The sequence below is a fragment of the Monodelphis domestica genome, chromosome 8, assembly GCF_027887165.1.
Source record: "Monodelphis domestica isolate mMonDom1 chromosome 8, mMonDom1.pri, whole genome shotgun sequence".
Classification (NCBI taxonomy): Eukaryota; Metazoa; Chordata; class Mammalia; order Didelphimorphia; family Didelphidae; genus Monodelphis; species Monodelphis domestica.
The window spans coordinates 224,130,665-224,157,888 of record NC_077234.1 but is presented as its reverse complement, the minus strand read 5'-3'; the positions used below and the strand labels follow the sequence as shown (position 1 = coordinate 224,157,888).

General features: G+C 34.8%; 1 long non-coding RNA gene across 1 annotated transcript; it reads left to right on the top strand.

Moving 5' to 3' along the window:
- The first annotated feature begins 9,974 nt into the window (after window positions 1-9,974).
- On the top strand, window positions 9,975-15,945 carry LOC103101268 (uncharacterized). Its single transcript, XR_471171.3, has 2 exons — window positions 9,975-10,246; window positions 15,643-15,945. It is a non-coding gene; the product is annotated as an uncharacterized LOC103101268 (long non-coding RNA).
- The last annotated feature ends 11,279 nt before the right edge of the window (window positions 15,946-27,224 follow it).

The window sequence follows — 27,224 nt, the reverse complement described above, 5'->3', positions numbered from 1 at the left end:
ATGAACCACTCCAAGATATTTGCCAGGAAAACCCCATATGGTCATGAATATTTAGACATAACTGAAACCACTAAAACAAAAGCTGGTAACTCAGACATCAGAGCTTCCCCCAATGGCTTGTATGAATATTGTACTCTGTGTAGCTCTCCTTGTTAGTGTACTACCTGCTTAGGGAGCACAAAAAGCACTGCCCTTAGATATGTGGGCACATGTGGGCACATAACTGGAAAGTTATTCCTATTTATGTGATACAAAACAGTATCAATTACCAAGTGTTGTCCTCACAACAGAAACCATGAGGAAAGAATTATAGGTATTATTACATTTTTACAAATGAGGAAACTGAAATGCAAAGTTGTTAAGTGACTTCTCTAAAGCCCCAAAACAAGTATGTCAGAAATAAGATTTGAATACTGGCCTTCCAAATCCAAAACTCCAATACACAGTATTGACTCCAAGATGGAAGGTAAGGGTTTAAAAAAGGGGGGAGGACAGCTAGGTAGCTGGGTATCTCAGTGGATTGAGAGCCAAGCCTAGAGACGGGAGGTCCTAGGTTTAAATCTGGCCTCAGACACTTCCCAGCTGTGTGACCCTGGGCAAGTCACTTGACCCCCATTGCCTAGCCCTTACCACTCTTCTGCCTTGGAGCCAATACACAGTTTCTGTTTCCACTACACCACAGGGAAGTCATATTCTTTTTTTGTTAGATCACAATTGTTCAGGAGTGAACTAACCTCTAATAAATATTTTAAGGAGATATTTCCATCTAACCACTAGAAGCATATAGGTAACCACTGTGAATGATTGAGTTCAGTCAAAATATATGCTGTGGAAAACATTGTGAGGCAGCTCCATATGTTTAAAAATTGAGAGAGATCAAAGAAAGACCCTCCATAGATAACAGAGAGACTTCTTCCATGAATAATTACAAAATCTAGTTCTGATTAACTTTCACTTCCTCTTGTCTATTGAGCTGCAGTTAGATTGCTTTTATCCAGATTTCCATCTATGTTAGACACCAGGAAAGTAATAATTAGGAACTAGCTAGATGTGTCTTCCAAAGTCTGATCAAGAGGGAATTCAGGCCGACAACTCTTGTGAATCAGGGTGCATAAAAGAATGGTAAAAAATGGGTTAATTGTCCAAGTGGCTCGGTAGTGAACAGAAATAAAACTCAATTATGGAGTATTTTGAACAGAGAATATCACGAGGAATATAAAAATAGGGCCAGAGGATAGTGCTAATGATAAGATCAAGGATACAAGTAGGAAAGTGAGAAAAGGAATTGGATATGGCAATGAAATCCTAGATTAGAAGAAGGGAGGATTGATTATTAACATTCCCCTGAGAAGCTGTCAAAGAGAAGACAGCTGTAAGAGTTTGAGGAGTTAGAAAGCTAAACGTAAAAAGAGAGGTTGGGTTTACAGGATAATAGAAAGAAGGTAGACAGGAAATAAAGAACGAGAGATTTCATGATGAGTAGAAGCTTAAATGATAAAAAAAAAATTAACTTGGGTTGTGCAGTGAACCATTGATGACCTCATGGAATAGAGTTCCTCTTCCCAGGTGTTTGTGACATACTGTAATATTTATTGGGAAAGGAAATAGGAAGATTGGAAAACAAAGGGATAATGGGAGGTTTGTATGGGAAAAGGAGGAGTTAAAGGGAGAGAGGGAATATTGCTTGGTGATGCAAAGGAGGGAGATGCCCCCTGCTGAGAGGAAACAGCAGGGGTCCAATGAGGTCTTTGAATGACTGAAACTGAAGTTCAGCTCCCTCTATGACCAGAAAAGATAGTCCACGTATCTGACTGTGTATTCAAATAATATAAAGTTTAATAACTAGTTGGGATTGGAGTTTTTTTTAGCTTCAGACCTGAGGCCAGGCCCCAGAGGCTGGCGGAGGGTTCTCCCACTCCCGTCCACTCTATATCAGTCCAGTTTTGTCTTTTTTAGAATCTTAGCAGTAGACAGAAAGCAAACAAGAACAGAGCTGACCTTCAGAAGCCTGTGTCTTCCAGCTGAACCAAGAAGAGCATGCCACTCCAGACTGGGCTGACCAAGCTCCTCTCTCCTCCAACACCAGGACGCAAGTCCCACACGGCAGGAAGGAAGTGCTAGTCACAAGACCCAACTGCCACTCCCAGTTGGGCCCTTCCCCCACAAACTGTTAGTCTAATTTCCTTTCCACAATACCATTCCTGCTGAGTACACCAAAACATAGAAATCTCAGTTCAAGGCTGTATAAACAATTCCAATAAGTCCTGGGAACGGGTTAACTCACATTCTGAGGAGGATTGGGGAGGATAGATTGTTTCTCTTGAGAAGAACTTTAAATCTAGTGTGCAGCTTGCAATAAACATTCATTATCCTTGCTTTGATAATGTTCCAGTCTTTCTTTCTTGCAACTCCGTAGCTGTCCCCAACAGGGTTGAATATGGTTGATATTATTTATTAACCAGTTCATTGTCCTTCCTTCTCTCAATTATATATATATGTCTATCTATCTATCTATCTATCTATCTATCTATCTATCTATCTATCTCACTCTTTCTCTCTCTATATATGCATATATATATATATATATATATATATATATATATATATACTATTCTACTTGTTGATCCTTTGATATCTCCTACATTCATTCATGCCCTGGCACAGTCCTCCCCATCTAAATCTTATGCTTAGAATTCTCTATTTCTGTCTCTGTCTCTGTGTCTCTGTGTTTCTTTGTTTCTGTCTCTGTCTCTTTCTCTGTCTCTTTTCCTTCCTCCCTCCATCCCCCCCTTCTCTTTTTCTCTTTGCAAGGGTTGATACCCTTGCCTCTTACCTGTGGACATAATTCTTAGAGAGTATCTGCTAAGTATTAAATACAAGCATTATCTGTCCATCCATTCACTCAAAAATAAATTTCATTAAGCACCTAATATGTGCCAGACACTGTTAGGGGTAGGTGCTAGGGATACAAAATCAAAATTAAAATAGTCCTTGAACTCAAGAAATGTATATTCCATGGAGGGGAACCAATATGTACCTAAATAAGAGAATCTATACAAAGTAATGGTGGAGGAAGAATACTAACTAGAAATTCTGAAAAGGTCTATAGGCACAGTTCTTAATTTAAAAGGGGGCAAAGAGAAAAAGAGAAGGGGGGGATGGAGGGAGGAAGGAAAAGAGACAGAGAAAGAGACAGAGACAGAAACAAAGAAACACAGAGACACAGAGACAGAGACAGAGATAGAGAATTCTAAGCATAAGATTTAGATGGGGAGGACTGTGCCAGGGCATGAATGAATGTAGGAGATATCAAAGGATCAACAAGTAGAATAGTATATATATATATGCATATAGAGAGAGAGAAAGAGTGAGATAGATAGATAGATAGATAGATAGATAGATAGATAGATAGATAGATAGATAGATAGACATATATATATAATTGAGAGAAGGAAGGACAATGAACTGGTTAATAAAATTCTTGAAACAGAGGATCTAGTCTGAGGATATCTGGGAATGGCCTAGATACAATAGGAGAAACTAAGTGGACAGAAAAAGAGTCACTTTGGGAGTTACAGAAAACAAAGTTGTTACTAGCTATATGTCTTAAAATTAATTTCATAAGATGATTGTCGTATTCTTAGTAAATGACTGCTCAAAAGCAGTTGATCTTGCAATCAGAAAAGAGCAAAAGGGAACCTCTAATCCTAGACTTAAGTATGGATTTACAATGAAACTCTCCATCTTGCTTAGTCTGAAAACCCAAAGTGAACCTTCAATGTGAAATAAGACTGTAGAAAGAATATGAAAAGATTTAAATATCAATTGGTTGGAAGTCAAGAGTCAAGCAACTCCGGGAGCAGTTTAATTTAACCACAGATTTAGAGCTGAAAGGGATCTAATGTCGATTTAGTCTAGATATCTTATTTTAGAGATGAGGAAATTGAAACCTAGGGAGATTGTCACTTGCCTAATATCTTGGTTTAGTAAATATCAAAGCCAGAATTTGAACAGAGGTACTCTAGATCTAGACTCTAGATCCAATTCTCTCAACGCACAACACCACAATATCCTGGGAATGTGAAAATATTTGTCTTCAAAAATATATTCTAAGGTCTACATATTTGGAGAGAGCTGTAGTACATGAAAATGAAACCAGAAAATCACATGATATAACGTTCTTTACTGGTGATATGCTTGAGTGATTTAAAAAATCAATTAGTTAAGTAAATAGAAAAGTGTATGTCATTACTAAGAAACAAGGATTTTATTTCTCCTGGGTTTCAGAGTGGAAGCTGGCAGTACTCAACTCTTTACTCTGCTAGAATAATTCCAAAAGTAGAAGATCTAAATCATCTTAGAAAGGTCATTGAGGGCAGGAAAAAATCCTTTCATTATAATAATACTAAACATAACAATAATTATTTGTAATCTTACTCAGATCAACCTCCTCATCAGAGTTTGTGGTAGCACTCTACCTCTCATACAGGGAAGAAACAGACTCCCTACTGTTCCTCTCTGTGATTATTCCCTTAAGGAGAGAATTCTGTCCTAAAATTTGCCTGTCACTTTTCTTTTCAGCTGTTGTATTGAAGCTTCATTAGAATGGCCAAAAGCAGACCAGAAGAACGTTCAGTTTTGCATAAAAGCTGTTCCCACTGCTTCTAGCTCTCCTTTAAGAGTTGCTCAATGAAGTTTTATGCAGATGTGCTCCCTACATATCAGGGGAGGAGGGAGCACTAAAAGGGAATGTCAGCCCCAGCAAGAAATAAAAATAGAATGAAAATGGATTCCTCATAATGTTTGAAAGTGGACTTGAAACTGTTTCAATTATATAGTAATGCATGTTGCTTTGGAAATTGAGCAATTTCTTTTAGAGGCTTCTTCTGATGTCAGATTAAAATATAGGCTGGGCAATTAACTGGAAAAGATTTAAGGAGAGAAAAGGAATAAAAATATTTACATAAATGGAGGACTTCACTTTTCAGTATTCAAATGAAAAATCTAACAAAGAATCAGAATTTTACTTTTAGTTGACAAAAGAAAAATTTTCATGTGGTATCCTCATTTTTTTTGCATTTATATACAAATACATATGCATTTTATATAGGTATATAGTTTATGTATTTTGGATACAAAACCCTTATAAGAGAAATTTGCTATAAAGATTTTTTTTCTACTTGACAATTTCAGGTTTTCAGTTCCAAATAATCAGTTATTTGTTTTATCGTTTGTAATTATCTCTATCTTTCAATTTGGTTAAGAATATATTGCTTACTCAAAGTTACAAGAGGTATGAATATTCCAGGTAAATGTAAGTTATTTTTGTTGCCTTTAGGAATATTTTGTAATTGAATATATATGTCTTCACTTTGCATTGAGAAGTTGACCCTCATATATTTTATGCATTTTGTAGTTATTTGAAATAGCATTTCCCTTTCTATCATTAATTCATATATTTTGTTGTTATTATATGGGAATGCTTTTGACTTTTGAGAGAGGATTTATTTTGTAACCTGTAACTTTGCTAAAGGTGTTGTCTCACCTTTAGCTCAAGTGCTCCCTTTTCTATGCTTCTTACTTTATATCCCTTTAACATCATTCCTCATTTCTTCCTTCACTCCACTCTCTGATGAACATTCTTATTGTTAAGATAAACATTTCTACCCTGCACCATCTACCCTAACCCTTCCTGTCTCCTCTAGCACATTGCCCCCACTTTCAACCTAATTTTCCTTCTTATCTTTAATCTTTGTCCACTGGCTCCTTTCCTACTATCAAAAATGTGCTCAACACAATGTCTGACACATATTAAGTGCTTAATAAATGCTTATTATTTCATTGATTAATTGATTTAATGTACATAAGTTTGAAATATAGATGAATAGGATTTAGAGTTAGAAGGAGCATTAAATGAGTCCTACGTCAATGATGTCATTTCAAAAATAAAGCAAAGAGGAAGAAACTGGGTCCCAAAGAGGTTAAGTGGTTCCAGGCTACACAACTGATATGGATCTGAATCAGTATTTTAGGCCAAGATCTTTGATCCCAAACCATTGCTCTTTCCATCCTACTATGTCTTGGGAAATGTAAGTTTGGTTGGATCAAAATAAGTGAATGGATATTGAGGTATTCTTTCTCATATAATTACTATAATTAATGAAATTTCCTGCAAAGTATTTTGCCTTTAAATCAAATTACAACAATACTGAAAATGACAACATACAACAAAAATCTGGTCATGAAACAGAACCTCTTCTAATCAGTCTTATTATTACATGATTAAAGTTAGATTTCTGTTAGATGCCTGTGAAATGACTTCTAAAAAGATAATTGTGGCATTCTTGTTTTAGAGCTTGTGAAAATGTGTGGCTGGATAAGGTAATTTTATTCAGAGATGGAGTTACAAAAAGCAAGGTTGTTCTATAATGAGAACCTAAGGTAGTTAAATTCTATGGACAAAAAAAAAACCATGACTATTACTTCAGTTGAAAGAGAAAAGTAACTTTGCCAAGAGCACTGAAAAAGGTGAAAGAAAGTAGCAATAAATGGGGATAACTTAAAAGATTTATATTGTACCTACATGGACTAAATTAAACACTTCAAAAAATTTTACCAGTACTAAGAACAGTCAGTCCTCTGCATTGACTGAATAGATGATTGCCTAAAAGATAATTATTGAGAAGCTCTGAAATACCCTTATCACCCAAAATATCTGTCACATATAGCCTGGCATCATGTCAGAAATTCCTTGTATTAGTCTTTAAATAGAGAGTTTGAAGAATCACAGAGTTTTTAAACATTTACAAACACTAATCGAATTCTTGATACACTAAATATGAGGTCTTTGTTCACTGATGAATGCTACTAGAGAAAGAGAAGCAACACAGTGTAGTGAAATTGAGTTGTCCTTCAAGTCAGAAAGACCTGGGACTCAAAGCTATCCCTGACATATCTAGGCTGTATGACACTGGACAAGTCTCTTAGCCTCTCAGCATGTTAGTAAACTTTCTAAGACTAATCAGTGTAGAGAAGGGGCTGATCAATTAGCTAACTTGAAAGATGGCTCATGGGCTCTCTTTGATGGGGCAAATAAAGGAGATGATAGAGTTAGTTTTATCATATGTCCAAAAGAAGCATTAAACATGATTTCATGAGACCCAAAACATCTCACCTTGCCACACTCATGATAAGTACAATAAAAAATAATATAATGAAGAAAATTTCAACTTATTCACCAATGCATGGCATTTTACAATTTTTGCCACCACGAAGAGTACGGCTATAAATATTTTTGTACAAGTATTTTTCCTTATTATCTCCTTGAGGTATAAACCCAGCAGCAGTATGGCTGGATCAAAGGTCAGGAAGTCTTTTAAAGTCCTTTGGGCATAGTTCCAAATTGCCATCCAGAATGGTTGGATTAATTCACAACTCCACCAGCAATGCCTAATTGTCTTCTTAAAATAGCTTTTTTTTTTTTGCTGGAAAATCAAAAATCACTTCAATATATCTCTGGTACCAAGAGTTCTTATCCCTCCAAGGCAAAAACTTTCAAGAGGGTTTAAAAGTACTTTTTTAAAAAATATCTCATAAAATGATGGCAACACAATTATCACTTGTGCTCCACTGTGCAGAGTAGTAAGGTCAGGTCAGGAGTTTAAAAGGAGTATTAGGATTAAAACTGGACTCAATTGTGACATAGCATTTATTCCACCAGTCATCTTAGCATATGAACCTTTAAATTTCCACTGAGCTGATGCATCAATAGTTGCTCCGTAAAGGTCATTTCTTGTTTCCTCTGATGGGGGATTCCTCCCATTGTTACACTGTATGAGAAACTTTGCCTGGATTCTGACCCCTAAATTCCTGTAGTTTCTCTCCCAAACTTTTAAAACTCTAAAGATTGGAGAATATACTTTCATCTTTGGAGACTTTGATCAAAGAAGTCATTAAGATCCTGTAGAAGCAAATAAAGCACAGACTCTAACTGAAGCTGACAGGTCATTTTGAATTCCTCTACAGCTAATGAAAGAACCTCCTCTTCAGCACATGGTTAGCCAACCAGAACCAGCTATAGAATTCTATACATAGTCCACAATCTACCTCCCTTACTAACCTCTGTCATCACAATTTTTCCATAACCAGTTTCCAACCATTTTCAGCATTAGAAAGTTTTCATTGTATGAAGTCTAGGCATTTGCTAACTCTACATTATATAAATATACATAGAGAATATATGGGTTTAATTCAACACAATTTGTGCATATAAAACGAGAAGATATTGGATGTTAGGAGGGAAACAAAAGACAAAGTTGCCACTAAAAAGTAATTATCTTATTTTTATCTACAACATTTTCATGATAATAATGTCTATATTTCAAGGAATATCATTTGTGAAACTCTAGGAAAGAATAAAGTTTGACAAAACATTCTACATCAGAACACATTTTAGGAAGCATTTTTTTTTGAGGTAATAAGAAGGATCATTGGCATTTTATTTTCATTGAGGAAACCCTAGGCAACACTTTTATAGATAGGGAGTACACAGGAGAATTGAGATAAATTGTCTCTCAGCCTCATAATGCTGTCTACATTCCCTTCTTCCAGTTTCTTCCCATCGCCAGCACTGCAGTTCAGGCTTTGATTATCATCCACCTGGATGATTACAGAAAGGCTTCTTATAGGTTTTTCCAAATGAATCCTCACTCCTATTTCCATATTTCAGGCTATAGTTAGAATATTTCTGATTCATAGACTTGGTCATACCAATTCTCAGCTCAGTAATCCCCACCATGTCACCTCCTAAGGAAAATTCAATCTCCCTTGGCCCATATCACATTGCCTCTGTATCTGCCTTCAATCTGGGCATAGGATCACGGATTAAGAGCTGGAAGGGACCTTGATTCTTCCTCTCCCCTCTCTACCACCCCTATAGAGGCTTACCCAACCTCCTTTCTGATAAGGACCTCTCCCCACCGGCTAGATGTGCATTTTGTTTTGCCATTTTCTAAGTTACTTATATTAAAAATTATAGCTAGTTGTATGGAGATAACTTTAATACTCTGATTACCAATATTGAGCAATAAACAAAACAAGGAGATGTATTCATTAAAGATATCCACCTCTGTCATAGAAGATGTATACAGAGTTCAAATTAAAAAGAACTCCCTAAGATAGTGAGATCCATTTTCCTGTTCCCGTTAGTGGTGACATCATATTGATTATATCAGAAAACATTTTATGAATATAAACGAAGAATTAAGTTCAGAAATACATAGGAAGAAAAAAATTAAGCAGGATTTCTTTTGTGAAGTTGTGTGATATTCTCAATGATCCCAAACTGTTTCCAGATTTTAGAAATGGGGTAAAAGACTATTATTAAGTGTCAGTTCTTCTAGTAATGTGTAGCTACAAATTACTAGAGAATCAAGTTGTAGAAGACCTAAGGGGCAATTGATGAGTCTAAGTAGAATATAACGCATTACCCATTTTGACTTATATGTAATAAGACACATGAAAAATATCTGTCATGGTACCATAGTTGTGAAGGATCTTTATCCAGTCTCATTATTTTATAAATGGAGAAACTGAATTCCAAATAACTTGCATGACAGATGGTAAGGATAACAAACAGTATTTGAACACAGGTCCACTGACTCTACATCTGTCATTCTTTCCACTTCATTATCAGAAAAAAAGATGACAGTAATTAAGTTTAAAAAAAAAAAGAATGAATGATGACCAACCTGAGTGCTACACTGCTTAAAAGTTCTTCAGTGATTTGGGAAGAACACTTAGGGAGGATCTATAGGACCAAAGCAGCTTCACAAGATTAAAAAACAGTTAATGAGTTGTGATTCGTATTGTGAAAGGAAGTACCCACAACAATTAAGTGATGGTTATACCTTCATATTGAAGTACTTTTAACCCAAATTCCAGATAAATAAATTTTCAGTGGATCAAGTTGCACAAACTGTAAACAAGGAACAAAGAAGTGTTTTAAAAGATGTTATGAGGAAAATGATTGTTTGGAAAAAGGAAAATTGACCATCATCTACTTGAAGCCTCTGTGTTCCATTAGTGTCAACAAAATCTAAGCAATCAGTTACTATGCATTTCACTAGATTCTATGGTAAACACGGAATGGCAAGAATTAGAATCACACAGGATAGATAAGTATGAATAAATTGAAATCTGCATCACTGGTGGAAATACCACCATCCAGGAGATCACAAATGCACAGGTAACTGAACAAAGGTTTTCTTCTCTGGAAAGAGAAACACATTAACTTCATGTGCTAATGAGAATAAACTTTTAATTTCCACCTAGAAAAAAAGCTATATTCCTATATATTATTTCTGTTTCGAGACTAGGGAAAAGTTCAGAATATCAAGGAAATTGTATCAATCCAGTAGAGATCCTGGAATAAGTTAAGGGACAGGAGGTCCCAGAAAACTAAGAGGGGAAAGAGTAGGGCTGTTAATGTGAAAGCAACACATAACTTCTTGAATTAAAAAAGGGAAAGAAGGGTTAACTAAGACATACTTTGCCAATATCAACATTTTCCATTGTTAGAACTGCCTTAAAAGTTGACTCTCAATTCCAGTTTGTCTAGATGTAGAGCATACCTTCATCAACATTTTGAAAAACCTATCAACTTAATTCCCAAGTATGGGAGTAAGGATGTCAGGATTTCATGGTAATTTTTTTTTCCAGTCCAAAGAAGCAAGATCTATTCTTTATGCAGTTTCTGAGATCTTAATAAGTGAAGAAAGTCAGGTCTGTCTTCCCTAGTTAAACAGCTAGAGGGGAAGTAGCACATTAAACACAGTTCTACTGTATTATATGCCTATTTTACTTTTCTTTCTTTTTATTTTAATTTTAACTTTGATTTTTGGCAACATAATGTTGTAATCCGATTGTTGGCAATAGACTTTATTATCACACACAGAGAATTAAACAAAAGTCAATTATGAAATCTAAAGCCAGTATAAAAATAGAAATAGAACTTTATAATGTTCACTTCTACATATTTTGTGGGGAAAGCTTTTATCTATTCAAGATTATACAGTCTGAGTTCATTTTCATTATGTTTATTTCGAATCCCATTGTCAATGTTTATTAAAGTCAAAGAAATTACTAAACCATATTTAGAATTGCCCTTATAACTAGTGGTTGAGAGACAATAGGGAAAAGGAGAGAAAGAAAAAGATGGTATGAGAATCATTAGAGACCTCTAAATATGAATGATTGCTTTCCTATACATTGCCTTAACTTTATCCTATTTTACCTTAATGACTCAGTCCAATTCAAACACATGGAACAACTATGCTTAATATTATTAATTCTCTTAATAATGTCAAAATAGCTTCATTCCAAAAGAATGACATCTCTAATAACTTCAAATGATCAGTTCTATGAGAATTGTCATATAAATAACTAACCATATTATATTGTTTATTAATAGTAACTTTCTTAAGAACAAGGTGCTCAAAGATATGTACTTTGTTTCTTATGGGCTCAAAACTTAATAAAAGACAGCATTATCAAATATTTAATGAGGATGGTATTGAAATACTTTCTGACTCAGAATGCAAGCTCATTATATAGATTTTACAAGAAAAATAACTTCAAAATATAGGTAGGTACTTTGGGGAATTTTGTTCCCTGGGCACATTATTTCTGAATGATGGGATTTCCACTCAAAAATTCAAGTACCAAAAAAAATAAAATACAAGATTAACATCTAAATTATTTCACCATTGGTGATCTCTTTTCAAACACTGCTTTGAGAATTTGTATTTTTATCAGTGTAGGTCTTCCTTTTACTAAAGGGGAGTACAATCCCTATAGAAGAGATAGTCTTCAAAATTGCATTGGCCAAGATATTCACCAACTTAAAACCAATTTGATGCTGAGCTTATCAGAACTTACTTAAGCTACTCCTTAAGAGTAAATATCCCCAGACATCAAAGCAGGCGATCTGTGGATACCAGTAACAAGTATTAATTAAGCACATATTATTTGGGCTATGATTTTATATCCTACCATTGGCTAGCATTATTTTTAGGATAGGAAAGTTGAACTGCCCTCCAGTAGATTCTAAGCTCCCTAAGAGCTGGTGATGTTTCATTATTGTCTTCATAGCTAAAAATACTTACACACCAGCAAGTGTATAGTAAGTAGATCTTTAATTAATTTTTTAATTAATTTTTTAATTTAATCTTTAATTAATACCTGTTGGGTTTAATTACATCTGGGAACAAATTAGAATACTTTTCTTTTGAGATACAAATCCTAGAAAATAGATGTCCTATTTAAAAGAACTGATCCTCTTCTTAGTAAATTAATTTGTCAGATTAAGTAAAGAGTATAGCTTTAGAAAGCATCAATAAAGGACTTCCGGGTAAACATGGCAGCAGTCTAGACACAGGATACTTCCTCTCTCCAGCACACACCAATATAGACTACCTCAAAAGTCCTTAAAAGTCATTTTCAGGAGAATAGAGGGACTGTACAGTAGGGTGCAGCATTGAAGGTACATGGGATTTGGGCATTCTCACACTATAAGAGGGTGAAAAAGCTACCACCCAAATGCAAGCCGATCCACCTGACACCACCAACCTACAGAGCCAGAGCTAGTGTGTGCCAGAACCAGTGAGTGAGCAAGTGGCACCTCTAGAGTGAGCAAGGAGCATCTCTAGGTCCTTGGGTGCTGACTAGGACCAGCGGGGACCTACCCCTGAAAGCATCTAGACAAGAAACCCAGGTGGGCAGGGGAGTGCAGACCTTGGGCACCCCTGGGAAGGTAGCACAGAGAAGAGCTTCAAAGGTCTGCAGAGATTCAAGAGCTTGCCTCAGGCAAAACCCTTGCTCCTTAACTCCATACACAGAGAACCTGCCCAGCTCATTCAGATTTCTGACTAAAAAGGGAAGGTAAAACATCCAAAGTGATGAATAATTGTGCATAGGAGCCTCAAAATCATTCACAAAAAAGACAGTGACCCTTGAAATTTTTTAAAGAAAAACCCAAGCTACAGAGGAAATACAGGATGAAATTCAAACAAAGGCAAAACTTTCTTTAAAAAATGGAAATTGTCCCCAAGCTCTGGATGAATTTAAATTAGAGCTTGTCAAAAAGATGGAAGCATTCTGGCAAGATAAGTGGGAAATGGTTAAAAAAACACACACACACAAGAAATCATAGCTGAATACCAAAAGGTTAAATCAGAAAACTAGGCATTAAGGACCAGAATTGAGCAACTGGAAACCAATGATCTTGCAAGACAGCAAGAATTAATAAAGCAAAAGCAAAATCTGACAAAATAAAAGAAAACATAAAATATCTCACTGACAAGGTGACAGATCAGGAAAACAGAGGAAGGAGAGACAATTTGAGAATCATTGGTCTACCTTAAATTCCAGAAATAAACAGAAATTTTGACATTATACTACAAGAAATCATCATAGAAAACTGCCCTGATGTTCTTGAACAAGGGGGCAAAAATAGACATTGAAAGAGTTCACAGAACACCCTACACACTAAATCCCTCCAAAACAACACCCAGGAATGTAATTGCCAAATTCCAGAACTTTCAAGCTAAGGATAAAAGTCTACAAGAAGCCAAAAAGAGGCAATTAGGATACCAAGGAGCACCAATCAGGATCACACAAGACCTGGAAGCTTCCACACTAAAGGACCACAAGACCTGGAACAGCCATAGCACTGCTGTGTTTGTACCCCAAAGAAATACTAAGGAAAATACATGTACAAGAATATTCATAGCTGCGCTCTTTGTGGTGGCAAAAAATTGGAAAATGAGGGGATGCCCTTCAATTGGGGAATGGCTGAACAAATTGTGATATATGTTGGTGATGGAATACTATTATGCTCAAAGGAATAATAAAGTGGAGGAATTCCATGGGAATTGTAACAACCTCCAGGAAGTGATGCAGAGTGAGAGGAGCAGAACCAGGAAAACATTGTACACAGAGACAGATATACTGTGGTACAATAGAATGTAATGGACTTCTCCATTAGTGGCAATGCAATGGCCCTGAAAAATCTGGAGGGATCTATGAGAAAAAACACTATCCACATGCAGAGGGAAAACTATGGGAGTAAAAACACCAAAAAAAACCCCCAACTGCTTGACTACAGGGGTCGAGGGGTATGATTGGGGATGTAGACTCTAAATGAACATCCTAGTGCAAATTCTAACAACATGGAAATGGGTTCGGATCAAGGACACATGTAATACCCAGTGTAATTGAACGTAGGCTATGGGAGGGGTGGCAGGAGGGGAGGGAGGAATAGAAAATGATTTTTGTATCCAAGGAATAATGTTTGAAATTGACCAAATAAAAAATAATGTTTAAAAAAAGAAAGAATCAATAAAATTTTAAGGCAACTGAAATGAAGTTGTAAAACTTATTCTTTCCATGGCAATGTAGTAGTAAAGTCAATTAACATAAGAGTGATAAGCATGATGAGTGTATAATTACACAGTGGACAAGATTTAATTTCTACTCCTACCTTACCCACTCATCCTTTTATGAGGAAATCAGAAAGCTCAGTCAGTCCATAAATTACTATTAAGTTCCTACTATGTGCTAAGTACTTTGTTAAGTGCTGAGGGTACAAAGAAAAGTAAAAAGTGGCCCTTACTCTCAAGGAACTCATAGTCTAATGGGATAGTCAATATGTAAACTATTATGTCTATACATAGTAGGGGATGATTTAGAGATATTAATAAAGTGAAGCACTTTCACTAGGAATAAATGGGAAAGGTTTCTTGCTGAAGGCAGGAGCTTAGTAGGGTCTTGAAGTAGGTCAGGAGGTAGAGATGAGAAGGGATACATTCCAGGTATGGGAGAGAGCCAGTGAAAATATCTTATTCAATATTCAAAAAAAGAGGTCAGTTTTCCTGGATCACAAATCAGTTTGACAGCTGAGTTGAGTACAGATTGAAATGAAAAGATATTTGGGGCAGAGAGACCCACTAGAAGACTATTGTCCAGTTGTGAGCTGATGAAGTCCTACACCAGGGCCGTGTTAGATGTTTGAGAGGTAGTACAAGGAGATAGAAAGAGAGAGAGAGAAGAATAAAAAATGATACTTAATTTTTTTTTTTGCGTGGTTGACTAGAAGGACAATGGCACTCTTGGTAGTAACAGGGAAGTTAAGAAGGGTCAGGTTTTGGGAAAGAGATAAGTTAAGTGTTGGACATGTTGTGTTTAAGATCTCTGTGGGATATCTAATCAGCCAATAAGCATTTATTAAGCATTCACTCTGTATCTGAGACTGTGCTAAACACTATCACTACAAATAAAAGCAAAAAGAAAGACAGTCCTTACTCTCAAGAGCTTAATTTTAAATCCAAGGAAACAACACATAAAAGTGGAACTTAAAATTGGAGGGGAGGGGGAAAAAAGAGGAGAAATACTTTCAAAGAGAAGGTAGCAAAATCTGGAGAATAATTGATGGTTAGTAAGGACTCACCATCAAAGTGGAAGTTCTAGGAAGAAGTTAACAATGAAATAAGACACCCAAAGAGGAAGAGAAAAATGGAGTTAAGAAATGGCAGAGACGTCCAAAAAATGAGTGGTGACTGGTTTTGTTTATTCCTTCAAGTACAGATTCTCAGAAGAATTCACTGTTGAGAGAAGGAGGTCAAAGAATCAGAGGAAGGAAGCAGCTAGGAAAGATGACACAATTTGAAGAATGAGAGAGAAGGTACCTGGTCTTAGCTCTTCACCAATATGTAAGCTCAGGCAAGAATTCTCCAGTGAGAGAAGAAACCCACAAAGGATGAAGGAGAAAGAAGCTGAGGCATGGTAGTAAAGTCTACAGAATGAGACACAGTGGTCTTTTGGTCCATGTAGCACCAAAACTGTTCCACTCAAAAATCCTACTTATGACAAGGTATTTTCTTGATTTAACAGTGTGTTGAGTTTGAGTACTCTGGTAAACTACCTATTGTCTGTTGTAAATTGACTGCCCATGAATCTTGTGGATTACTCAGCCTTATTTAATCTGGAATGGTCTCTCTGTCAAATATTTCTCAACATAGATGCTTATTCTGAGAAAATCAATGATGACTATTATTATAAGCATATTCTAATATTTCCTGTGGCTGGTTGATAAGGATCTCAGGTTCCATTTGTACCCTTAATTGGAGGATGATTACCTCAGGACATTAAAAGGAAAAGTCATTGTGGCAAATTGAGTCATCCTAGATTACAGATCTATAACTTGCTGGTAGTCTACATTCGAGTTAAGTTGCATCTCATCAATACATCCCATGAAGCAGGATGAGAGTCTTGGAATATGATAACACCAAAGAAAGATATCACTCAAGCCAGATTTTTCCAATGATAAGATCTATAATACCCCCTGCTAAAATGTAACATTATATTTTTGTTTTAGACAATATAATATGATCACAGACTTTCTTTATCAAGCAGAATTTAAAGCCTTTACCACAATCTTCCAAGAGAATTAATCCTATTTTAAAATGTGCCAAAAAGATCATGTTGACTAGGTGAATAATGAGAAAAAATAATGTTAAAGGATTAGTTTGGCATCAGGAAACCTGGGTTCCAGTTCTACTTATTAGATTCTCAACACTCCTAAGTATCTCTCGAAGACTACAAATTACAGATAAACTATTAACTGCAGCAGTAAAGGAAATTTCCACACCATGAGTTCCCTCACACTCTGAGAAAAAGAAAACATTTTAATATCACTTGGGATCCAAAGGCATACTAGTGGGTATCTTTAAAAAATTACAAATTTAGCTCATATTCTACTTCTTCCTACATTAGCCTATTATAACCTCATTAAGGGGGAAAATAAATTTCAAAAGAAAAATAGTTTCCAGATGTTACCCTTAACTATGTTCATATGTATTCTTCTTCAGAATTTATTGTTCAAGATTCATTCATTGTTAGCATCTCAGAATAAATTTCCAAAGACTTTATGTACAAACCCATTTACAACAGCAGATTATGAGACAGTGATAGGCAATGTAAATTAGTTTATCCAGTAAATCTCATGGGATCCTGATGGTCCCTTAGTCCAACTGGTCATCATCTTATTCACTCTGATTTTTTGATATAGATTATTCAAAGCAGTGTTCTGACTTATTACTCTGGGCCTTTTGGGGTGATTACAGCATGAATCCCCTAAGAAGCATAGATCTACAACCTTATTATCCCATTTCTTCATGTATATAAAAGGCATATGGCTGTGGTTACTAATAACTTGCCCTGGAGAAGTTAAAGGGAATAAAATAAAACTTGGCATAGACTTTCAGCCATTCATTTAAATTAAGCCCTGCAGACTCCAATAGAGGAGTATATTTTTGTACCTTCTTCAATTTGACATCAGCTTTCCATTGCTTACAGTTTAATTCATTGGCCTTAAGATTGGACTTATCTAAAAGTTTCCTCTTAATAAAAGAAATATTAATTTTTATGTATGAAAAACTCATACATATATAATTTTGTTTTTGTTTTTCCCTCCTCCTGAATCAATAGCATTTCTTTGGTGTTTATATATATATATATATATATATATATATATATATATATATATATATATATAGTTAATTGACTTTATTTTTTTTACTTTTTCCAGACTTTGATGCATTTTTAATAATCATTTTTTTATAATTTGTGATACATGTCCTCTCCCTCCCTCCCACTCTTCTCACTTCAGCAAGAGGCCAGGTAACATGATATAGGTTGAATATGTTAGGACTTCATTTTAAAATATGTTTTCCTTTGGGGGTTATGATGAAATTAATGATCACATATAAAATTCTGAAATGAACCAATTATCTTTTCCTAATTCTGATTCATTTTGATATCACTGTCAGGTATCAGAACTTTTCCAATTTCCTCCAAAAGGTCTTCTGTGATTATGGTGTCTAATATTTCACTGTTTTTGTTCACTATGCTGATTAAATATTGAAGTCTGTTGTCCTGGAGATTCATATATTTCATACACAAATCCAGAAGGGTCAGTGATAACAGTTACACACTGTCTTGTCTATAAAATTAGAATGAAACATAATGTGAAAATTGTCCACTCTCATTTGTGTATCAACTTCTTATCACAAAATATCGAGAGAAATGTATAAGGGAGTTCCAGAGGAATCAAGTATGCTTTTCTTAAATGCCTATTATGTATAATGGTCTGTGCTACTTATGAATGGAAGATGATAAAGTACAATATAAATACCAAAGAACAACAAATCCAGAAGACATTTGGAAGGATTACTTCTTCTATTCTCTGTTTTAGGGTTTATTTTAATATGGGGCAATTATCTGCTGGCCCATCTCGTAGATACATGACATCCCAATATATGAAATACTGAAGAAAATGCCCTGTATGCGTGCTAATCTATTTACTGTACCTACCGTGTGCTTTAAAATAGGGAATCAATCTTTTGGGAATTTTGCAACCCAATGGCACTCTGGCAAATCCTATGGTTCTTTCCTCTGAAGAAGGTTTATTGACTACATTAATAATTGAAAGGGAATCATAAATTCCAGTTACAGATTAGTGAAAACAAAGTTGTTATATTTTTTCCTTCCAACATCACAGAGCCTCTGAAATCTATTTATTGTTAGACTCCAGGTTATGAACTCTTAGTATAGGGTATAATCCAGATCTAAATCTATGATGTGATTTTAAATCACAAATCAACTTAGTGGTCACCTTGGTATAAATATTTCCATTTCATCTTTAACCTATGCATTTTTAATTATTTCCTTCCACAAAAATATGAAAATGATATGTATAATTTTAGCCCTTCATAATGAGACTCATTTTGATCAATTTTAGAGCCATGATGGGGGACTGTGACACACAGAAGAGCTATATCACTTATTCTCCAGGTAGCAACCAAGAGATAATAAGGAGTCTTTCTTCCCTATAAAACAAGTGCCAAAAATTTTTATTTTAGTCATGGTGCCTTAGCTGAAGAACTGAAGTCTTAGAGCCTGGAGAGAAGATTAGATGAATTAAGTGTTAAATCAGAACTTCAGACAATTAATAATGTTTGATACTTGTCTTTTTTTAAATATGAAAATACAACCTCCTATATTGGGATGAGGTCCTCCAAAATCTAATCAAGGTCATAAAAACTGGCCCATATATACATATATGTATATTTATACTATAAAAGAATAGGTCCGAACTCAACCATTTGTCAGATTCTCTTACCAATTTCCTTTATTCTTCCCTTGCCCTCTAAATTATGATTCTAAAAGATTACACAGTATATATCTGAAAGTTATGGTAAGAGATAGCACCTTGATTACCACAAGTGATCACCACCATGGACCCCATCCCCTACTAAAAAGCAAAATATCATCCCAAACATATTTAAGAGATGAGACATTTACTGTACAAAAGAAGAAACATAATAATAATAATAATAATAATCTTTGAGGAAACTCACACAACTATCCCAATAAAGATACACAATTGGAAAACCACAAGACCCTAATCCTTTCTCTTCTAACCCTCCTGAGACTTCATTTGGTTGTACCAATTAATCTGGACATATATGTCTTAGATATAGGTTATCAATTTTTTCCTCCCTCCTATAAATGCAGAATACATAATTACTCATTTAGAAAGGTCTTTAACACAAAATATAGGGAATTAGTTCAGTAGTAAATAATCAATATTTCCTCATCTTAAAATTCCTAGAACTAACAGGAAGCCCACATTTGATTTTTTGTGAAATTTTCTCCTAATTTAGATATCAAAGAAATAATAGAATATAGGACTGGAGACCACCTGGAGGTCATCAAGTATAAAATTTTACAGATGAAGAAAGCAAGGTTCAGAGGAGTAAAATGACTAGCCCAAGGACAAACAGGATGTAACAGGTTAGGGCTTGACTTCGGATCCTCTTTCTCCAAATCTAGCACTCTTTTCATTAACCCTGGCATCTTGTTATCATAATTCTCCAGAATAGATAGTACCTTCTATTACTGAAGAAATTTACAACCCTCACAATTCTCCTAAACCACATTATAAGAGACAGATAAAATTATATCCATTTCTTTTTACCTCTAGATAAAATTCAGCCATCCATAGCTGAAATAAAATACCAATAATGGGTTGTCACCATTTTGGACTGCCCAGGGATGAACAGCAATTTATTCAGTCTAAAGAATATCTTAGCAATCTTTTCCAGTAATTCTTGAGTCTATGATATTAACGTCTCTTAAAGTTCCTACATAAATATTGATATGATATATTATTACATGTCCTTTCCTTTTAAAAATATATATATACATGCATTTGGAACACAGAAAACATATATAATAGCATCAGTGGTGGTGTTAGGAAAAATCATGAAGTGGAATGTTGACTTTGGTTACCCTTCAGTGAACTCATCCATTCTTCCCCTAGGCAACTTAGTTCCCTCCAGTACTGTATAGTCTCACCACTGCAACAGAATCTTCATGATCTCAGCTTCCTCCCTCTTTTAAAATATAGTTATTTTGTGTCCCATTTCCTCATGCACTTATTCTCCTTCACAGAACGGTGAAGAACAGTAAGTTAATGTTGTATTTGTTGTTTTTAATAATAATAACTCCCATTTATATAATACTTTAAGTTTTGCAAAGCATATTACCTATATTATCTCATTTGGTCCTCATGACAACTCTGTGGCTAAATGCTATTATTATTACAGATGAGAGAAAACTGAATCTCAAAGAAGTCCTACAAAAAGTAATGGTCAGGGGTAGTCAATCATGTAGCAAGTATTTACTAAACATCTATTTTAATATTCCAGGTCTTTTATTAAGTGCTTAGAATACAAAGAAAAGCAAAAACCAAAACTCTACTTTCAAGGACTTCATAGTCTAATGTTGGAGGCAACATGCCAATTATGTATAAATAATAATGGTGGATTTAAGTTGAAGAGATGTTTTTGGCATGGTGAAACCTTTTGACTTTAAAATATGTCTCAGAATTAGAGTTTCATAGAACAGGTAAAGTTGACCCTTGTTGACACTGTAATGAAGATGGGAATGATTATTCTCAAGAGCTGGGCGAGGGAACTAGAAAGAAAGTTAAGCAAACTCAAATTGAGGAGAAAGAGGAGGTTTTGCTAAAAAGGAAAGGAGAACTATGAAAACAAATTATTTCAGATGTCAGTTGTTGATGCTACATAATTCTAAAGAATTCTCTGCTCAGAATTCTATTCTTATTAGCAGTCAAAACTGTCATCATACCCGTTAGGCAGTTTAGGTCGACAGTCATTTCTCATAACAATTTTGATTGCTCTCAGAGTGGTTACAAGAATGTTTTCTTGCCCAGAATGAAACCTATCCTTTCAGGTTTCTTATCTCCCTTTTCTGTAATGACAAAAACTGCTGTCTCTTCTGCCTTTAAGCATGTGTTCTTGCCATCTTTGACCCTTTCCATCAATTGTTTGCCTCATTCTTATATTATTTCTAGCTCATAACCACACACTTTCTAAAATTTATCCTGCTTGATGGCTTCTGAACACAGCTGCCTGTAGACATAATCTTATTAAATAACTGCACAGGTCTAGTGAATTATACCACTTCTCTAAGTATATTCTCTCCCTCAATGTACTAGGGCTTACCTGATCATCAGCCTAGTTTATATTAACTGGGTACTATAGTGCATGGACCATGTCTGATGATGTCTCTCTACAACAATGAATTCATGAAACTACACTAAACACATTATAGTGACCATTTCCAGATAGACTTTCATCTGGTAAGAATAACCCTGTGAATTATAGCTTCTATTATTGTAAGATAAAATGTAATGAAAAGGACATGACTTGATTATTGTTAAAGGTTAAAAGAAGCAGTAGAGAAGAAGATGGTCTTTTATTTTACTACTGCATCTTAAAATAGTTTAATGCCCAGCCCAACAGCAAAGCTGACACTGATGAGCAAGGGAGAGACATGCCTAGTTAGTGGATACTAAAAAATTGTTAATCTCTGGATGAGAAACTTTAGGTAAGATAAATTTTGTCCTCCTTCCACAGTTTTGCCCAACCTATTCTAGGTTATAAGAATTCTATCTTTGCATCACTCCTCTATGTCTGATTAGACATCTAGACATATTTGCCTTAGCAAACTCTTTGATATCGGCATAATATTCTGTTTCACACCATAGTTTGGGCCATGCTTTATACCACCCTGCCTTGTTGCATGTCCTTTTAATCCAATTCTTTTAATTGTTTATAACTATCAACATAAACGGTTCTCATACCTGAGTGTGATAAGATCCAACCAAAATAATTTGTATGAATGTATTTGAAATGTTTTCAATAATCAACATTTAGAATGTCTTTCATTTTATATTTCCATAAAGTGCAACATCATCACAGTTGTTTAATATTATGTTTCAAGTATTGTCCTTGTATTTTTTTCTAGTTTGATGAGTTGAGATTCCTGACATCATTTAAATTTTCACATGTATTCTCAAATACTTAAAAATAAAATCTATGAAAAATTTCCATGGTTAATATAAACCAAACGAGAAGTATATTTCAAATACAGGGGGAGCTTTCTGGTCCAGAGTATAGAGTATTGGGCCTAGAGTCAGAAAAGGGTCTGAGGGTAAATCTGGCCTAGGATACTAACCAAAAAACATTGGGCAAATAACTTTAATTTTTTTATCCCTCAATTTTCCTCATCTTTAAAATGTGGAAAATAATAAGACTTATAGTTCTGGATGGTTATAAGGATCAAATGGGAAAATAATTGTGAAGTGCTTACCATAATGTATACTACATAGTAAGTGCTAGATAAATGTTGTTATTATATCTATTATATGCACAGCACTGCACTAAAGACTGGAGATGGAAGTAAAAAGGATGAAATAATTCCCAAGTATTCTTTTGAATTATTACTTAACTCTGCAATTAGTTCATTTTGAGAGTAGAATATAAAATCCATAAATAAAAGAGAAAAAATGAGAAACGGTAAATCTAGATGTATAGCATCAATTTACTTTCTAGAAATACCTTGTAGACTTATCTAAATTTCTGTGAACTCGAAAATTCTAACTTATCTCTTTCACACATTCTTAAAAATTAAGAGATAACAAATAATCATAATAATATCCTAGAATATTACAATATCAAATTGTCTTCTAATTAGTAGAAAGTGAAATTTGGGAGAATTAAAATTGTGTATCTTTTGTCATAATCTAAGGGTGTGAAAAGCTAGGGATTGAATACTGTATATACAGTAAAAGTGTTTACCAGACCAAAAAAGCCTATTCCCTGAACACTTGGCAAAAGAGCTTACTATATATAGGGATATGTCTGTAAAACAATGTGACTGAATTTTGTAAACAAACTTAGCAGAATGAAAATGCCGATAGGAGTGTTATGTCCTAAACACTAAGTAATCATCTCCACTCCTCCCAGAGATGCTATAATGGCTCAAAATTTTGGGGGGTTCCTCTCATAGAACTGCTTTCAAAGCTCCCAAAAGATGCTTGTAGTCTTTATTCTATAAGGGTAAAGTAATTTAGGGCCAAGTCGGGAGAATGAAACTGGATGATCAAGATGCTTAATATAACTTTGGGGAATGGTTCAAGTGTAGCTATAAAATAATGAAATATATGTGTGTGTGTGTGTGTGTGTGTGTGTGTGTGTGTGTGTGTGTGTGATAAATCACAATGAATATAGCTTCCCAGTCAACATATTATAAATAAAATTACTGGTAAGTTTGCTTAAAAATTGGTTTACCATACTTTCTATCTGTATCATATATTAACATTTTAATTATATACCTTTTTCCATTTAACTAATTTCATCTGAATAAGATAATATCTTTTACTTATCCAATACACATTTAAGGAGAGTATGAGGTATACCTAGCACCCTATGAGAACCAGTAGATCAAAGCTGGTGAGATAAAAAGAAGCTTAAAACGTATAACAGAGAAAGTTAGAGAGAGGCAAGTTTGGCAACAGCCTATAGTCTAACTCAGAAGACAAATCATTAAAATTTTCCTGTATTTCAGCTTTTTTTAAAATCAATATTGTATATTGGTTCCAAGGCAGAAGAACAATAAGGGCTAAACAATGGGGGTTAAGTGACCTGCCCAGGGTCATATAGCCAGGAAGTATATGAGGTCAAATTTGAACCAAGAACCTCCCACCTCTAGGCTTGGCCCTCAATCCACCGAGACACCGAGCTGCCCCAGAAGATCAACTTTTAACTCTAAGATTCATTGTGAATTTCTTTAAAGACCAATGAATAAGAAAATAAGAGTCATTTAAAACCCTTTATATACATAAATAAAAATTCATTTTCTTGGCTTTTTTTTAATTCTTAAAAACAACCCATAACAAATTAGTATATTATTAGGCAAACATGTTACCATGAAATCCACTGAAATACAATCAATCAGAGACTAAAGATATGAAATAAAGTTCAGTGGAAGACAGCTCATTATTTTCTATTAAATGTTTTAACAAATCTTTTTTGCATTCATTATTTTGGTGCCTTAGTTAGCAAAACACATTAAAAATTCATAGTCCACATTATCAATGATAAAAGAAAATTGAGGAGCATAGAACAAATATATATCCTCTTACTCATATACAAGTTTTCCTTTCCTATGGACAAATAAGGCATTCATTTAAACCTATCTTGATTCACCCTAGTTTCTTCTGTTAAGCACAGCATTTAATAAACCAGCCTAATTATTCCACTTTCTTGACTATTACAGGACCATGATAGCAACATGTTTCTAGGAGCTTAACAGCCATTCTTTGAGAGAAAGTTGTGTCCTCCTTTTTGTGCTGTTTAATTGCAGTGTCATTTTCAAAGGTAAATTTCATCTCTGGAACAGGGAAGGCTCATTGTAACTTTGTTTGTTTGTTTTTTAAGAGAGAAATCACTGAAAATAGAAAAGATGATAAAAAACATAGACAGGGAGAAAGGGATAAAAGGAAAGAGATATACAATGAGAATATCAAATAACTAAAGGAAGACAAAGAAGCATAAGACAAAGACAATCACCACAATAATAATAATGATGATTAATATTTAGATAGTGCTTATTATGTTCTTGACACTTTGCTAAGCATTTTATGGTTATCTCATTTAGTTTTCACAATAACTGTAGGAGATAGTTTCTAGGACTACCCCCATTTTACACATAAGGAAATTCAAGTAAACAGAAGTAAAGTGACTTGTCCAGGGTAATATAGCTAGTAAGTGTCTAAGGCTTGATTTGAACTTAGATCTTTCTAATTCCAGGCCTGGTTGGTGTCAGAGAAAAGTCAAGTTGCAAATGCAAATATGTAAACCATTTAGCAAAGAACTGAAAGTTGAGGTATATTTGTCAGCTAGAGAATTGCTGAGGAAGTTGTGGTATGTTATTGTAATGGAATACTATCTTACTAATACGAATTGACAAATAGGATGATTTCAGAAAATCTGAAAAGACACAAGAATTGATACAAAGTGAAGTGAGCAGAACCAAGAAAACACTATGTAGTAACAGCAATATTGTATCATTAACAACTATGAATGATTTAGCTATTCTCAATAAGATAATAATCCAAGACAATTATGAAGGATTTATCATTAAAAATGCAGCCCACATTCACAGAAGGAACTGATGGAATTTAAAAATAGATAAAATGCATTTTCACTTTATTTTCTTCATGGGATTTTTTATGTCTTCTTCCACAACATGACAAATAGGGAAAGGTTCTGCAGGGCATCACATGTATAATATAAATTAAGTTGCTAACTATCTCAGGGAGGAGGATGGGAAAGGAGGGATGGAGAGAATTCAGAAATTTAAAAAATTAGTATTAAAAATCAATTGTACACGTAATTGAAGAAACAGAATATATTAAACAAGAAGTAAAACATTCTTCTTTTTCTTTATTTTTTATTTTATTTTGCTAAATGTTTTCAGATTATATTAAAAAATTTTTTAATCATTTCAAATCTCAAGTTCCCAATTATATCCCTCCCTTTTTCCCTGCCCCTCCTTTAAAAGGCAGTTTGATTTCACTTATGCATGTGAATTAATGCAAAATATATTTCCATATTATTCATATTGAAAAAACTCATAGACAAAAATAAAACAGGAATAAGAAAAAAGTATGCTTCATTCTGCATTGAGAGTTCATCAGTTCCTTCTGGAGGTGGATTGCATTTTTCATCATAAATCCATCTTGAAGAGCAGGAGAGACATTCTCTCAAGCTTCAGACTTTTTCATTACTGTTTTCAGAGGTAGTTTTGGGGATTTGTAAATTTTCAGTGCTTCCAAGGTAATGTCATCAGTGGAAAGGTTTGCTCACTATTCTCCTGGTCTGCACTCTTGGCCTTTACCTAGAAAGGGCTCTTGATCCCTTGGAACTGCAATCAATACCATTCTACAGGACCCTTGCTCCCTTGGGACTGGAGGGACTGGAAATGATACTGTTCCTCAACGTCCCTCATCTCTGGTATCCAAACTAATACTATCACTCTGAATAATTGCTCCCTCTTGGCCAAAAGTGACTTTTCTACACTTCATTTCTGATCCAGAAGTGGGCACAGACAATGGAGTTTCCAAATACCATCTAGTCTTGTGTCCAGTGCTAACCCAGGTGGCTCTTGTCATCTCTGTCTGACAAGTTGCCAGGTCCCCTTACTATTTCTGGCTTGAGAGCTCCCAAAGTGCTGCTACTTCTGTTGCCACCACCTGGTCCCACCACTAGTGTGGTGTCTGAGCTTTAGGTCAGCCTCCACTCATATATCCCACATCTCTCTTTCTGACCTCTAAAGTTGCCTTACAATAAAAGAATATACCTTTTGTTGGCTCTGTGACTCCAGTATTCAATTTGAGGCATTAGTTTTAAGTCATTTGGAGGGGAATGTTGCAAGAGCTTAGTGAGTGTTTTCTCTACTCCATCATCTTGGTTCCCTGAAAAGCATTTTCAATTAATTCAACAGATACTTATTAAAGCAACTTCTCTTTTCCCAGTTCAATAAAGGCAAAAAAAAATCACATTTTTAAAAAATGCAGTCACTGCACTCAAGTCGTTGACAGTGTTTAAGTGCCCCAAGACTCCTGATCACCAGAACCCTTCTGTTGCTGACAAAGACATATCTGAGAAACTAGGGAAGGACTTAGAAGGTGTTGCCAAGAAAAAAGAATTCCTGACCCTGTGGTATAGTCATCA